Here is a 16404-nt window from a genome sequence, read left to right on the forward strand (position 1 = left end):
TTCTGCGAACGAAAATTAAAGCTTCGTAGTTTCTGACTGAGCGAAAAAAAATTGCGCGAGATTTGATAACCATGGGATGTAGGTCAAATGGTAGAGCGCCTACTTAACAAGCCAGAAGTACGGGGAGCAATACCCCGCATCTCCGAAATTAAGGACATTGAACAATTAATTAACTTTCTTCAGAAAACTACTGAAAATTGAAGTCTTATGCAAGAAATACCTTCCCAGAAAAATTATAACCTCTTTTTTGCCGACTGAAACAAAGGCTTACTCGACAGTTGTAAACTATGGGGATGTAGCTCAAATGGTAGAGCGCTCGCTTTGCATGCGAGAGGTACGGGGATCGATGCCCCGGATCTCCAAAACTAGATCGACTCATCAAATGGTAATCACTGTCTCCAGATAATCTATTGCACATTGAAATTCCTACCAAGTAGATTTTCTGCGAACGAAAAGAAAAACTTCATAGTTGCTGACTAAGCGAAAAAAAAATTGCGCGAGATTTGATAACCATGGGATGTAGGTCAAATGGTAGAGCGCCTACTTAACAAGCCAGAAGTACGGGGAGCAATACCCCGCATCTCCGAAGTTAAGGACATTGAACAATTAATTAACTTTCTTCAGAAAACTACTGAAAATTGAAGTCTTATACAAGAAATACCTTCCCAGAAAATTTATAACCTCTTGTTGGCCGACTGAAACAAAGGCTTCCTCGACAGTTCTAAACTATAGGGATGTAGCTCAAATGGTAGAGCGCTCGCTTTGCATGCGAGAGGTACGGGGATTAAGCCCGGGATCTCCAAAACTAGATCCACTCAATAAATGGTAATCACTGTCTCCAGATAATCTATTGCATATTGAAATTCCTAACAAGTAGATTTTCTGCGAACGAAAAGAAAAAGGTCATAGTTGCTGACTCAGCGAAAAAAAATTGCGCGAGATTTGATAACCATGGGATGTAGGTCAAATGGTAGAGCGCCTACTTAACAAGCCAGAAGTACGGGGAGCAATACCCCGCATCTCCGAAGTTAAGGTCATTGAACAATTAATTAACTTTCTTCAGAAAACTACTGAAAATTGAAGTCTTATACAAGAAATACCTTCCCAGAAAATTTATAACCTCTTGTTTGCCGACTGAAACAAAGGCTTCCTCGACAGTTCTGAACTATGGGGATGTAGCTTAAATGGTAGAACGCTCTCTTTGCATGCGAGAGGTACGAGGATCGATGCCCGGATCTCCAAAACTAGATCCAGTCATTAAATGGTTACCACTGTCTCAAGATAATCTATTGCATATTGAAATTCCTAACAAGTAGATTTTCTGCGAACTAAAAGAAAAACTTCATAGTTGCTGACTAAGCGAAAAAAAATTCCGCGAGATTTGATAACCATGGGATGTAAGTCAAATGGTAGAGCGCCTACTTAACAAGCCAGAAGTACGGGGAGCAATACCCCGCATCTCCGAACTTAAGGACATTGAACAATTAATCAACTTTCTTCAGAAAACTACTGAATATTGAAGTCTTATACAAGAAATACCTTCCAAGAATAATTTTCACCTCTTGTTTGCCGACTGAAACAAAGGCCTCCTCGACAGATCTAAACTATGGGGATGTAGCTCAAATGGTAGAGAGCTCGCTTTGCATGCAAGAGGTACGGGGATTCATGCCCCGGATCTCCAAAACTAGATCCACTCATCAAATGATAATCACTTTCTCCAGATAATCTATTACATATTGAAATTCCTAACAAGTAGATTTTCTGCGAACGAAAATAAAAACTTCGTAGTTGCTGACTAAGCAAAAAAAAATCCGCGAGATTTGATAAACATGGGATGTAGGTCAAATGGTAGAGCGCCTACTTAGCCAGTCAGAAGTACGGGGAGCAATACCCCGCATCTCCGAAGTTGAGGACATCGAGCAATTAATTAACTTTCTTCAAAAAACTACTGAATATTGAAGTCTTATACAAGAAATACCTTCCAAGAAAAATTTTAACCTCTTGTTTGCCGACTGAAACAAAGGCTTCCTCGACAGATCTAAACTATGGGGATGTAGCTCAAATGGTAGAGAGCTCGCTTTGCATGCAAGAGGTACGGGGATGGATGCCCCGGATCTCCAAAACTAGATCCACTCATCAAATGATAATCACTGTCTCCAGATAATCTATTGCACATTGAAATTCCTAACGTGTAGATTCTCTGCGAACGAAAATAAAAACTTCGTAGTTGCTGACTAAGCGAAAAAAAAATCCGCGAGGTTTGATAAACATGGGATGTAGGTCAAATGGTAGAGCGCCTACTTAGCCAGCCAGAAAGACGGGGAGCAATACCCCGCATCTCCGAAGTTGAGGACATCGAGCAATTAATTTAGTTTCTTCAGAAAACTACTGAATATTGAAGTCTTATACAAGAAATTCCTTCCCAGAAAATTTATAACCTCTTGTTTGCCGACTGAAACAAAGGCTTCCTCGACAGGTCAAAACTATGGGGATGTAGCTCAAATGGTAGAGCGCTCGCTTTGCATGCGGGAGGTACGGGGATCGATGCCCCGGATCTCCAAAACTAGATGCACTCATCAAATGGAAATCACTGTCTCCAGATAATCTATTGCATATTGAAATTCCTAACAAGTAGATTTTCTGCGAACGAAAAGAAAAACTTCATAGTTGCTGACTAAGTGAAAAAAAATTCCACGAGATTTGATAACCATGGGATGTTGGTCAAATGGTAGAGCGCCTACTTAACAAGCCAGAAGTACGGGGAGCAATACCCCGCATCTCCGAAGTTAAGGACATCGAGTATTTGATTAACTTTCTTCAGAAAACTACTGAATATTGAAGTCTTATACAAGAAATACCTTCCAAGAAAAATTTTAACCTCTTGTTTGCCGACTGAAACAAAGGCTTCCTCGACAGATCTAATTTATGGGGATGTAGCTCAAATGGTAGAGAGCTCGCTTTGCATGCAAGAGGTACGGGGATGGATGCCGCGGATCTCCAAAACTAGATCTACTCATCAAATGATAATCACTGTCTCCAGATAATCTATTGCATATTGAAATTCCTAACAAGTAGATTTTCTGCGAACGAAAAGAAAAACTTCATAGTTGCTGACTAAGCGAAAAAAACTTCCGCGAGATTTGATAGTAATGGGGATGAAGGTCAATTGGTAGAGCGCCCACTTATCAAGCCAGAAGTACGGGGAGCAATACTCCGAATCTCCAAAGTTAAGGACATCGAGTATTTGATTAACTTTCTTCAGAAAACTACTGAATATTGAAATCTTATACAAGAAATACCTTCCCAGAAAATTTATAACCTCTTGTTTGCCGACTGAAACAAAGGCTTCCTCGACAGTTCTAAACTATGGGGATGTAGGTCAATTAGTAGAGCGCCCACTTATCAAGCCAGAAGTACGGGGAGCAATACCCCGCATCTCCGAAGTTAAGGACATTGAACAACTAATCAACTTTCTTCAGAAAACTACTGAAAGTTGAAGTCTTATAAAAGAAATACCTTTCAAAAAAATTGTAACCTCTTGTTTGCCGACTGAAACAAAGGCTTCCTCGACAGTTCTAAACTATGGGGATGTAGCTCAAATGGTAGAGCGCCTACTTAGCAAGCCAGAAGTACGGGGAGCAATACCCCGCATCTCCAAAGTTAAGGACATCGTGTATTTATTTAACTTTCTTCAGAAAACTAGTGAATATTGAAATCTTGTACAAGAAATACTTTCCCAGAAAATTTATAACCTCTCGTTTGCCGACTGAAAGAAAATTTTCCCCGACAGTTCTAAACTATGGGGATGTAGCTCAAATGGTAGAGCGCTCGCTTTGCATGCGAGAGGTACGGGGATCGATGCCCCGCATCTCCAAAACTAGAGCCACTCATCAAATTGTAATCACTATTTCAAGATAATCTATTGCATATTGAAATTCCTAACAAGTAGATTTTCTGCGAACGAAAAGAAAAACTTCATAGTTGCTGACTAAGCGAAAAAAAATTCCGCGAGATTTGGTGAACATTGGATGTAGGTCAATTGGTAGAGCGCCCACCTATCAAGCCAGAAGTACGGGGAGCAATACCCCGCATCTCCAAACTTAAGGACATCGAGTATTTAATTAACTTTCTTCAGAAAACTACTGAATATTGAAATCTTATACAAGAAATATCTTCCCGGGAAATTAATAACCTCTTGTTTGCCGACTGAAACAAAAGCTTCCTCGACAGTTCTAAACTATTGTGATGTAGCTCAAATGGTAGAGCGCTCGCTTTGCATGCGAGAGGTACGGGGATTGATGCCCCGGATCTCCAAAACTAGAGCGACTCATCAAAAGGTAATTACTATCTGCAGAAAATCTATTGCATATTGAAACTCCTAACAAGTAGATTTTCTGCGAACGAAAAGAAAAACTTCATAGTTGCTGGCTAAGCGAAAAAAGTTCCGCGAGATTTGATAAACATGTGATGTAGGGCAAATTGTAGAGCGCCTACTTAGCAAGCCAGTAGTACGGGGAGCAATACCCCGCATCTCCGAAGTTAAGGACATCGAGCAATTAATTAACTTTCTTCAGAAAATTACTGAATATTGAAATCTTGTACAAGAAATACCTTCCCAGAAAATTTATAACCTCTCGTTTGCCGACTGAAAGAAAAGTTTCCCCGACAGGACTAAACTATGGGGATGTAGCTCAAATGGTAGACCGCTCGCTTTGCATGCGAGAGGTACGGGGATCGATGCCCCGTATCTCCAAAACTAGAGCCACTCATCAAATGGTAATCACTATCTCAAGATAACCTATTGCATATTGAAATTCCTAACAAGTAGATTTTCTGCGAACGAAAAGAAAAACTTCATAGTTGCTGACTAAGCGAAAAAAAATTCCGCGAGATTTGGTGAACATTGGATGTAGGTCAATTGGTAGAGCGCCCACTTATCAAGCCAGAAGTACGGGGAGCAATACCCCGCATCTCCAAAGTTAAGGACATCGAGTATTTAATTAACTTTCTTCAGAAAACTACTGAATATTGAACTCTTATACAAGAAATACCTTCCAGGGAAATTAATAACCTCTTGTTTGCCGACTGAAACAAAAGCTTCCTCGACAGTTCTAAACTATGGGGATGTAGCTCAAAAGGTAATCACTATCTGCAGAAAATCTATAGCATATTGAAACTCCTAACAAGTAGATTTTCTGCGAACGAAAAGAAAAACTTCACAGTTGCTGGCTAAGCGAAAAAAATAACCTCTTGTTTGCCGACTGAAACAAAAGCTTCCTCGACAGATCTAAACTATGGGGATGTAGCTCAAATGGTAGAGAGCTCGCTTTGCATGCGAGAGGTACGGGGATTGATGCCCCGGATCTCCAAAATGTAATCACTATCTGCAGATAATCTATTGCATATTGAAACTCCTAACAAGTAGATTGATGCCCCGGATACGGGGATTGATGCCCCGGATCTCCAAAAGATAATCACTATCTGCAGATAATCTATTGCATAATGAAACTCCTAACAAGTAGATTTTCTGCGAACGAAAAGAAAAACTGCACAGAAAATCTGCAGATAGTGATAAAGGCGCAAAACTATCTGCAAAACTTCTGCAGATAGTGATAAAGGTAATCACTATCTGCAGATAATCTATTGCATATTGAAACTCCTAACAAGTAGATTTTCTGCGAACGAAAAGAAAAACTTCACAGTTGCTGGCTAAGCGAAATTAATAACCTCTTGTTTGCCGACTGAAACAAAAGCTTCCTCGACAGTTCTAAACTATGGGATGTACCTCAAATGGTAGAGCGATGGCTTTGCATTCGAGAGGTACGGGGATTGATGCCCGGATCTCCAAAGGTAATCACTATCTGCAGATAATCTATTGCATATTAAAACTCCTAACAAGTAGATTTTCTGCGAACGAAAAGAAAAACTTCACAGTTGCTGGCTAAGCGAAAAAAATAACCTCTTGTTTGCCGACTGAAACAAAAGCTTCCTCGACAGTTCTAAACTATGGGGATGTATCTCAAATGGTAGAGCGCTCGCTTTGCATGCGAGAGGTACGGGGATTGATGCCCCGGATCTCCAAAAGGTAATCACTATCTGCAGATAATCTATTGCATATTGAAACTCTTAACAAGTAGATTGATGCCCGAAGAAAAACTTCACAGAAAATCTGCAGATAGTGATAAAGGTGCAAAACTATCTGCAAAACTTCTGCAGATAGTGATAAAGGTAATCACTATCTGCAGATATTCTATTGCATATTTCAAACTCCTAACAAGTAGAATTTCGGCGAACGAAAAGAAAAACTTCACAGTTGCTGGCTAAGCGAAATTAATAACCTCTTGTTTGCCGACTGAAACAAAAGCTTCCTCCACAGTTCTAAACTATGGGGATGTAGCTCAAATGGTAGAGCGCTCGCTTTGCATGCGAGAGGTACGGGGATTGATGCCCCGGATCTCCATAATGCAGATAATCTATTGCATATTGAAACTCCTAACAAGTAGATTTTCTGCGAACGAAAAGAAAAACTTCACAGTTGCTGGCTAAGCGAAAAAAATAACCTCTTGTTTGCCGACTGAAACAAAAGCTTCCTCGACAGTTCTAAACTATGGTGATGTAGCTTAAATGGTAGAGCGCTCGCTTTGCATGCGAGAGGTACGGGGATGGATGCCCCGGATCTCCAAAAGTTAATCACTATCTGCAGATAATCTATTGCATATTGAAACTCCTAACAAGTAGATTGATGCCCCGAAGAAAAACTTCACAGAAAATGTGCAGATAGTGATAAAGGTGCAAAACTTCTCATATAGTGATAAAGGTAATCACTATCTGCAGATAATCTATTGCATATTGAAACTCCTAACAAGTAGATTTTCTGCGAACGAAAAGAAAAACTTCACAGTTGCTGGCTAAGCGAAATTAATAACCTCTTGTTTGCCGACTGAAACAAAAGCTTCCTCGACAGTTCTAAACTATGGGGATGTAGCTCAAATGGTAGAGCGCTCCCTTTGCATACGAGAGGTACGGGGATTGATGCCCCGGATCTCCAAAGGTAATCACTATCTGCAGATAATCTATTGCATATTGAAACTCCTAACAAGTAGATTTTCTGCGAACGAAAAGAAAAACTTCACAGTTGCTGGCTAAGCGAAAAAAATAACCTCTTGTTTGCCGACTGAAACAAAAGCTTCCTCGACAGTTCTTAACTATGGGGATGTAGCTCAAATGGTAGAGCGCTGACTTTGCATGCGAGAGGTACGGGGATTGATGCCCCGGATCTCCAAAAAGTAATCACTATCTGCAGATAATCTATTGCATATTGAAACTCCTAACAAGTAGATTGATGCCCCGGATCTCCAAAAGGTAATCACTATCTGCAGATAATCTATTGCATATTGAAACTCCTAACAAGTAGATTTTCTGCGAAGGAAAAGAAAAACTTCACAGAAATTCTGCAGCTAGTGATAAAGGTGCAAAACTATCTGCAAAACTTCTGCAGATAGTGATAAAGGTAATCACTATCTGCAGATAATCTATTGCATATTGAAACTCCTAACAAGTAGATTTTCTGCGAACGAAAATAAAAACTTCACAGTTGCTGGCTAAGCGAAATTAATAACCTCTTGTTTGCCGACTGAAACAAAAGCTTCCTCGACAGTTCTAAACTATGGGGATGTAGCTCAAATGGTAGAGCGCTCGCTTTGCATGCGAGAGGTGCGGGGATCGATGCCCGGAATATCCACAACTAGAGCCATTCATCAAATGGCAATCACGATCTCCAGATAATCTATTTCATATTGAAATTCCTAACAAGTAGATTTTCGGCGAATGAAAAGAAAAGCTTCATAGTTGCTTACTAAGCGAAAAAAAATTCCGCGAGATTTGATAGACATGGGATATAGGTCGAATGGTAGAGCGCCTACTTAGCAAGCCAGAAGTACGGGGAGCAATACCCCGCATCTCCGAAGTTAAGGACATAGAGCAATTAATTAACTTTCTTCAGAAAACTACCTTTATTGAAGTCTTATACAAGAAACACCTTCCATGAGGAATTTTAACCTCTTGTTTGCCGACTGAAACAAAAGCTTCCTCGACGGTTTGTAATCATGGGGATGTAGCTCAAATGGTAGAGCGCTGGCTTTGCATGCGAGAGGTACGGGGATTGATGCCCCGGATCTCCAAAAGGTAATCACTATCTGCAGATAATCTATTGCATATTGAAACTCCTAACAAGTAGATTGATGCCCCGGATACGGGGATTGATGCCCCGGATCTCCAAAAGGTAATCACTATCTGCAGATAATCTATTGCATATTGAAACTCCTAACAAGTAGATTTTCTGCGAACGAAAAGAAAAACTTCACAGAAATTCTGCAGATAGTGATAAAGTTGCAAAACTATCTGCAAAACTTCTGCAGATAGTGATAAAGGTAATCACTATCTGCAGATAATCTATTGCATATTGAAACTCCTAACAAGTAGATTTTCTGCGAACGAAAAGAAAACTTCACAGTTGCTGGCTAAGCGAAATTAATAACCTCTTGTTTGCCGACTGAAACAAAAGCTTCCTCGACAGTTCTAAACTATGGGGATGTAGCTCAAATGGTAGAGCGCTCGCTTTGCATGCGAGAGGTGCGGGGATCGATGCGCGGAATATCCAAAACTAGAGCCACTCATCAAATGGTAATCACGATCTCCAGATAATCTATTGCATATTGAAATTCCTAACAAGTAGATTTTCTGGGAACGAAAAGAAAAGCTTCATAGTTGCTGACTAAGCGAAAAAAAATTCCGCGAGATTTGATAGACATGGGATATAGGTCGAATGGTAGAGCGCCTACTTAGCAAGCCAGAAGTACGGGGAGCAATACCCCGCATCTCCGAAGTTAAGGACATAGAGCAATTAATTAACTTTCTTCAGAAAACTACCTTTATTGAAGTCTTATACAAGAAACACCTTCCAAGAGGAATTTTAACATCTTGTTTGCCGACTGAAACAAAAGCTTCCTCGACAGTTTGTAATCATGGGGATGTAGCTCAAATGGTAGAGCGCTCGCGTAGCAGACGAGAGGTACGGGGTTCAATGCTACGCATCTCCAAAACTTCAGCCACTCATCAAATGGTAATCACGATCTCCAGATATTCTATTGCATATTGAAATTCCTAACAAGTTGATTTTCTGCGAACGAAAAGAAAAGCTTCATAGTTGCTGACTAAGCGAAAAAAAAATTCCGCGAAATTTGATAGACATGGGATATATGTCGAATGGTAGAGCGCCTACTTAGCAAGCCAGAAGTACGGGGAGCAATACCCCGCATCTCCAAAGTTAAGGACCTCGAGCAATTAATTAAAATTCTTCAGAAAACTACTGATTATTGAAGTATTATTCAAGAAATACCTTCCCAGAAAAATTTTATAACCTCTTGTTTGCCGACTGAATATTGAACTCTTAAACAAGAAATACCTTCCCAGAAAATTTATAACCTCTTGTTTGCCGACTGAAACAAAAGCTTCCTCGACAGTTTCATGGGGATGTAGCTCAAATGGTAGAGCGCTCGCGTAGCAGTCGAGAGGTACGGGGTTCAATGCTACGCATCTCCAAAACTTCAGCCACTCATCAAATGGTAATCACGATCTCCAGATATTCTATTGCATATTGAAATTCCTAACAAGTTGATTTTCTGCGAACGAAAAGAAAAGCTTCATAGTTGCTGACTAAGCGAAAAAAAAATTCCGCGAAATTCGATAGACATGGGATATAGGTCGAATGGTAGAGCGCCTACTTAGCAAGCCAGAAGTATGGGAGCAATACCCCGCATCTCCAAAGTTAAGGACCTCGAGCAATTAATTAAAATTCTTCAGAAAACTACTGATTATTGAAGTATTATTCAAGAAATACCTTCCCAGAAAAATTTTATAACCTCTTGTTTGCCGACTGAATATTGAACTCTTAAACAAGAAATACCTTCCCAGAAAATTTATAAACTCGTGTTTGCCGACTGAAACAAAAGCTTCCTCGACAGTACTAATCTATGAGGATGTAGCTCAAATGGTAGAGCGCTCGCTTTGCATGCGAGAGGTACGGGGAGCGATGCCCTGGATCTCGAAAACTAGAGCCACTCATCAAATGGTAATCACTATCTCCAGATAACTTATGGCATATTGGAATTCCTAACAAGTAGATTTTCTGCGAACGAAAAGAAAAGCTTCATAGTTGCTGACTAAGCGAAAAAAAAATCCGCGAGATTTGATAGACATGGGATATAGGTCGAATGGTAGAGCGCCTACTTAGCAAGCCAGAAGAACGTAGAGCAATACCCCTATCTCCGAAGTTTAGGACAAAGAGCAATTAATTAACTTTCTTCAGAAAACTACTGAATATTGAAGTCTTTTCAAGAAACACCTTCCAAGGAAAATTTTAAACTCTTATTTGCCGACTGAAACAAAAGCTTCCTCGACAGTTTTAAACTATGGGGATGTAGCTCATTTGGTAGAGCGCTCGTTTAGCATACGAGAGGTACGGGGATCTATGCCCCGCATCTCCAAATCTAGAGTCACTCATCAAATGGTAATCATTATCTCCAGATAATCTATTGCATATTGAAATTCCTAACAAGTAGATTTTCTGCGAACGAAAAAAAACTTCATAGTTGCTGACTCAGCCAAAAAAAATCCGCGAGATTTGATAGACATGGGATATAGGTCGAATGGTAGAGAGCCTACTTAGCAAGCCAGAAGTACTGGGGAGCAATACCCCGCATCTCCGAAGTTAAGGACATAGAGCAATTAATTAACTTTCTTCAGAAAACTACCTTTATTGAAGTCTTATACAAGAAACGCCTTCCAAGAAGAATTTTAACCTCTTGTTTGCCGACTGAAACAAAAGCTTCCTCCACAGTTTGTAATCATGGGGGTGTAGCTCAAATGGTAGAGCGCTCGTGTAGCAGACGAGAGGTACGGGGATCAATGCTACGCATCTCCAAAACTTCAGCCACTCATCAAATGGTAATCACGATCTCCAGATATTCTATTGCATATTGAAATTCCTAACAAGTAGATTTTCTGCGAACGAAAAGAAAAGCTTCATAGTTGCTGACTAAGCCAAAAAAAATTCCGCGAGATTTGATAAACATGGGACGTAGGTCAAATGGTAGAGCGCACACTTAGCAAGCCAGAAAAACGGGGAGCAATACCCAGCATCTCCGAAAGTAAGGACATCGAGCAATTAATTAAATTTCTTCAGAAAACTACTGAATATTGAAGTCTTATACAAGAAAAATTTTAACCTCTTGTTTGCCGACTGAAACAAAAGCTTCCTCGACAATTTGAAATCATGGGGAGGTAGCTCAAATAGTAGAGCGCTCGCTTAGCATGCGAGAGTTACGGTGATCAATGCCCCGCATCTCCAAATTTAGAGCCACTCAGCAAATGGTAATCACTATCTCCATATAATCTTTCGCATATTGAAATCCCTAGCAAGTGCGTTCGCATTTTCTTTTCTGCGAACGAAAAAAAAAACTTCAGAGTTGCTGACTAAGCGAAAAAAAAATTCCGAGAGATTTGATAAACATGGGATGTAGGTCGAATGGTAGAGCGCCTACTTAGCAAGCCAGAAGTACGGCGAGCAATACCCCGCATCTCCGAAGTTAAGGACATCGAGCAATTAATTAACTTTCTTCAGAAAACTACTGAATATTGCAGTCTTATACAAGAAACACCTTCCAAAAAAAATTTCGCCTCTTGTTCGCCGACTGAAACAAAAGATTCTTCGACAGTTTTAAATCATTGGTATGTAGCTCAAATGGTAGAGAGCTCGCTTAGCATGCGAGAGGTACATGGATCAATACCCCGCATCTCCGAAGTTTAGGACATAGAGCAATTAATTAACTTTCTTCAGAAAACTACTGAATATTGAAGTCTTTTACAAGAAACACCTTCCAAGGAAAATTTTAAACTCTTATTTGCCGACTGAAACAAAAGCTTCCTCGACAGTTGTAAACTATGGGGATGTAGCTCAATTGGTAGAGCGCTCGCTTAGCATACGAGAGGTACGGGGATCAATGCCCCGCATCTCCAAAAATTGAGCCACTCATCAAATGGTAATCACTATCGCCAGATAATCTATTGCATATTTAAATTCCTAACAAGTGGATTTTTTGCGAACGAAAAGAAAGAGTTCATAGTTGCTGACTAAGCGAAAAAAAAGTCCGCGAGATTTGATGAACATGGGATGTAGGTCAAATGGTAGAGCGCACACTTAGCAAGCCAGAAAAACGGGGAGCAAAACCAAGCATCTCCGAAAGTAAGGACATCGAGCAATTGACTAAATTTCTTCAGAAAACTACTGAATTTTGAAGTCTCATACAAGAAATACCTTCCCAGAAAAATTTTAACCTCTTGTTTGCCGACTGAAACAAAAGCTTCCTCGACAATTTTAAATCATGGGGATGTAGCTCAAATAGTAGAGCGCTCGCTTAGCATGCGAGAGTTACGGTGATCAATGCCCCGCATCTCCAAAAATTGAGCCACTCATCAAATGGTAATCACTATCGCCAGATAATCTATTGCATATTTAAATTCCTAACAAGTGGATTTTTTGCGAACGAAAAGAAAGAGTTCATAGTTGCTGACTAAGCGAAAAAAAAGTCCGCGAGATTTGATGAACATGGGATGTAGGTCAAATGGTAGAGCGCCTACTTAGCAAGCCAGAAGTACGGGGAGCAATACCCCGCATCTCCGAAGTTAAGGAAATCGAGCAATTAATTAACTTTCTTCAGAAAAAAAATAAATATTGAAGTCTTATACAAGAAACACCTTCCAAAAAAAATTTCGCCTCTTGTTCGCCGACTGAAACAAAAGATTCTTCGACAGTTTTAAATCATTGGGATGTAGCTCAAATGGTAGAGAGCTCGCTTAGCATGCGAGAGGTACGGGGATCAATGCCTCGCATCTCCAACACTTGAGCCACTCATCAAATGGTAATCACGATCTCCAGATAATCTATTGCATATTGAAATTCCTAACAAATAGATTTTCTGCGAACAAAAAGAAAAACTTCATAGTTTCTGACTATGCGAAAAAAAATTCCGCGAGATTCTTATCAAATTCGGCGAGATTTGATTAAAAAAAATCCGCGAGATTTGTAGCTCAAATGTTAGTGCGCTCGCTTAGCATGCGAGAGGTACGGGGATCAATGCCCCGCATCTTCAAATTTAGAGCCACTCATCAAATGGTTATCACTATCTCCACATAACTTATTGCATTTTGAAATTCCTAATAAGTAGATTTTCTGCGAACGAAAAGAAAAACTTCATAGTTGCTGACTAAGCGAAAAAAAATTCCGCGACATTTGATAAATATGGGATGTAGGTCAAATGGTAAAGCGCCCACTTATCAAGCCAGAAACACGGGAGCACTACCCCGCATCTCCAAAGTTAAGCACATCGAGTATTTAATTAACTTTCTTCAGAAAACTACTGAATATTGAAATCCCATACAAGAAATACCTTCCCAGAAAACTCATAACCTCTTGTTTGCCGACTGAAACAAAAGCTTCCTCGACGGTTCTAAACTGTGGGGAAGTAGCTCAAATAGTAGAGCTCTCGCTTTGCATGCGAGAGGTACGGTGATCGATGCCCCGCATCTCCAAAACTAGAGCCACTCATCAAATGGTAATCACTATCTGCAGATAATCTATTGCATATTGAAATTCCTAACAAGTAGATTTTCTGCGAACGAAAAAAAAAACTTCATAGTTGCTGACTAAGCGAAAAAAAAATTCCGAGAGATTTGATAAACATGGGATGTAGGTCGAATGGTAGAGCGCCTACTTAGCAAGCCAGAAGTACGGCGAGCAATACCCCGCATCTCCGAAGTTAAGGACATCGAGCAATTAATTAACTTTCTTCAGAAAACTACTGAATATTGCAGTCTTATACAAGAAACACCTTCCAAAAAAAATTTCGCCTCTTGTTCGCCGACTGAAACAAAAGATTCTTCGACAGTTTTAAATCATTGGTATGTAGCTCAAATGGTAGAGAGCTCGCTTAGCATGCGAGAGGTACATGGATCAATACCCCGCATCTCCGAAGTTTAGGACATAGAGCAATTAATTAACTTTCTTCAGAAAACTACTGAATATTGAAGTCTTTTACAAGAAACACCTTCCAAGGAAAATTTTAAACTCTTATTTGCCGACTGAAACAAAAGCTTCCTCGACAGTTGTAAACTATGGGGATGTAGCTCAATTGGTAGAGCGCTCGCTTAGCATACGAGAGGTACGGGGATCAATGCCCCGCATCTCCAAAAATTGAGCCACTCATCAAATGGTAATCACTATCGCCAGATAATCTATTGCATATTTAAATTCGTAACAAGTGGATTTTTTGCGAACGAAAAGAAAGAGTTCATAGTTGCTGACTAAGCGAAAAAAAAGTCCGCGAGATTTGATGAACATGGGATGTAGGTCAAATGGTAGAGCGCACACTTAGCAAGCCAGAAAAACGGGGAGCAAAATCCAGCATCTCCAAAAGTAAGGACATCGAGCAATTGATTAAATTTCTTCAGAAACTACTGAATTTTGAAGTCTCATACAAGAAATACCTTCCCAGAAAAATTTTAACCTCTTGTTTGCCGACTGAAACAAAAGCTTCCTCGACAATTTTAAATCATGGGGATGTAGCTCAAATAGTAGAGCGCTCGCTTAGCATGCGAGAGTTACGGTGATCAATGCCCCGCATCTCCAAATTTAGAGCCACTCAGCAAATGGTAATCACTATCTCCATATAATCTTTTGCATATTGAAATTTCTAACAAGTAGATTTTCTGCGAACGAAAAGAAAAACTTCAGAGTTGCCGACTAAGCGAAAAAAAAATTCCGAGAGATTTGGTAAACATGGGATGTAGGTCGAATGGTAGAGCGCCTACTTAGCAAGCCAGAAGTACGGGGAGCAATACCCCGCATCTCCGAAGTTAAGGAAATCGAGCAATTAATTAACTTTCTTCAGAAAAAAAATAAATATTGAAGTCTTATACAAGAAACACCTTCCAAAAAAAATTTCGCCTCTTGTTCGCCGACTGAAACAAAAGATTCTTCGACAGTTTTAAATCATTGGGATGTAGCTCAAATGGTAGAGAGCTCGCTTAGCATGCGAGAGGTACGGGGATCAATGCCTCGCATCTCCAACACTTGAGCCACTCATCAAATGGTAATCACGATCTCCAGATAATCTATTGCATATTGAAATTCCTAACAAATAGATTTTCTGCGAACAAAAAGAAAAACTTCATAGTTTCTGACTATGCGAAAAAAAATTCCGCGAGATTCTTATCAAATTCGGCGAGATTTGATTAAAAAAAATCCGCGAGATTTGTAGCTCAAATGTTAGTGCGCTCGCTTAGCATGCGAGAGGTACGGGGATCAATGCCCCGCATCTTCAAATTTAGAGCCACTCATCAAATGGTTATCACTATCTCCACATAACTTATTGCATTTTGAAATTCCTAATAAGTAGATTTTCTGCGAACGAAAAGAAAAACTTCATAGTTGCTGACTAAGCGAAAAAAAATTCCGCGACATTTGATAAATATGGGATGTAGGTCAAATGGTAAAGCGCCCACTTATCAAGCCAGAAACACGGGAGCACTACCCCGCATCTCCAAAGTTAAGCACATCGAGTATTTAATTAACTTTCTTCAGAAAACTACTGAATATTGAAATCCCATACAAGAAATACCTTCCCAGAAAACTCATAACCTCTTGTTTGCCGACTGAAACAAGAGCTTCCTCGACGGTTCTAAACTGTGGGGAAGTAGCTCAAATAGTAGAGCTCTCGCTTTGCATGCGAGAGGTACGGGGATCGATGCCCCGCATCTCCAAAACTAGAGCCACTCATCAAATGGTAATCACTATCTGCAGATAATCTATTGCATATTGAAATTCCTAACAAGTAGATTTTCTGCGAACGAAAAAAAAACTTCATAGTTGCTGACTAAGCGAAAAAAATTCTGCGAGATTCGATAAACATGGGATGTAGGTCAAATTGTAGAGCGCCCACTTATCAATCCAGAAGTACGGGGAGCAATACCCCGCATCTCCAAAGTTAAGGACATCGAGTTTTTAAATAACTTTCTTCAGAAAACTACACAATATTGAAATCTTATACAAGAAATACCTTCCCAGAAAATTTATAATCTCTTGTTTGCCGACTGAAACAAAAGCTTCCTCGACAGTTTAAAATTATGGGGATGTAGCTCAAATGGTAGAGCGCCGGCTTTGAATGCGAGAGGTACGGGGATCGATGACCCGCATCTCCAAAACTAGAGCCACTCATCGAATGGTAATCACTATCTCCAGATAGTCTCTTGCATATCGAAATTCCTAACAAATAGATTTTCTGCGAACGA

At 40.0% G+C, this 16404-nt stretch overlaps 3 non-coding genes across 3 annotated transcripts; all 3 read left to right on the forward strand.

Moving 5' to 3' along the window:
- The first annotated feature begins 3801 nt into the window (after positions 1-3801).
- Positions 3802-3874, forward strand: Trnaa-ugc (transfer RNA alanine (anticodon UGC)). The gene has a single exon. It is a non-coding gene; the product is annotated as a tRNA-Ala (tRNA).
- Positions 3875-12002: 8128 nt separating this feature from the next.
- Trnaa-agc (transfer RNA alanine (anticodon AGC)) lies at positions 12003-12075 on the forward strand. The gene has a single exon. It is a non-coding gene; the product is annotated as a tRNA-Ala (tRNA).
- Positions 12076-14231: 2156 nt separating this feature from the next.
- Trnaa-agc (transfer RNA alanine (anticodon AGC)) lies at positions 14232-14304 on the forward strand. The gene has a single exon. It is a non-coding gene; the product is annotated as a tRNA-Ala (tRNA).
- Positions 14305-16404: the final 2100 nt, after the last annotated feature.

The sequence above is a fragment of the Symsagittifera roscoffensis genome, chromosome 1, assembly GCF_963678635.1.
Source record: "Symsagittifera roscoffensis chromosome 1, txSymRosc1.1, whole genome shotgun sequence".
NCBI classification, from domain to species: Eukaryota; Metazoa; Xenacoelomorpha; order Acoela; family Convolutidae; genus Symsagittifera; species Symsagittifera roscoffensis.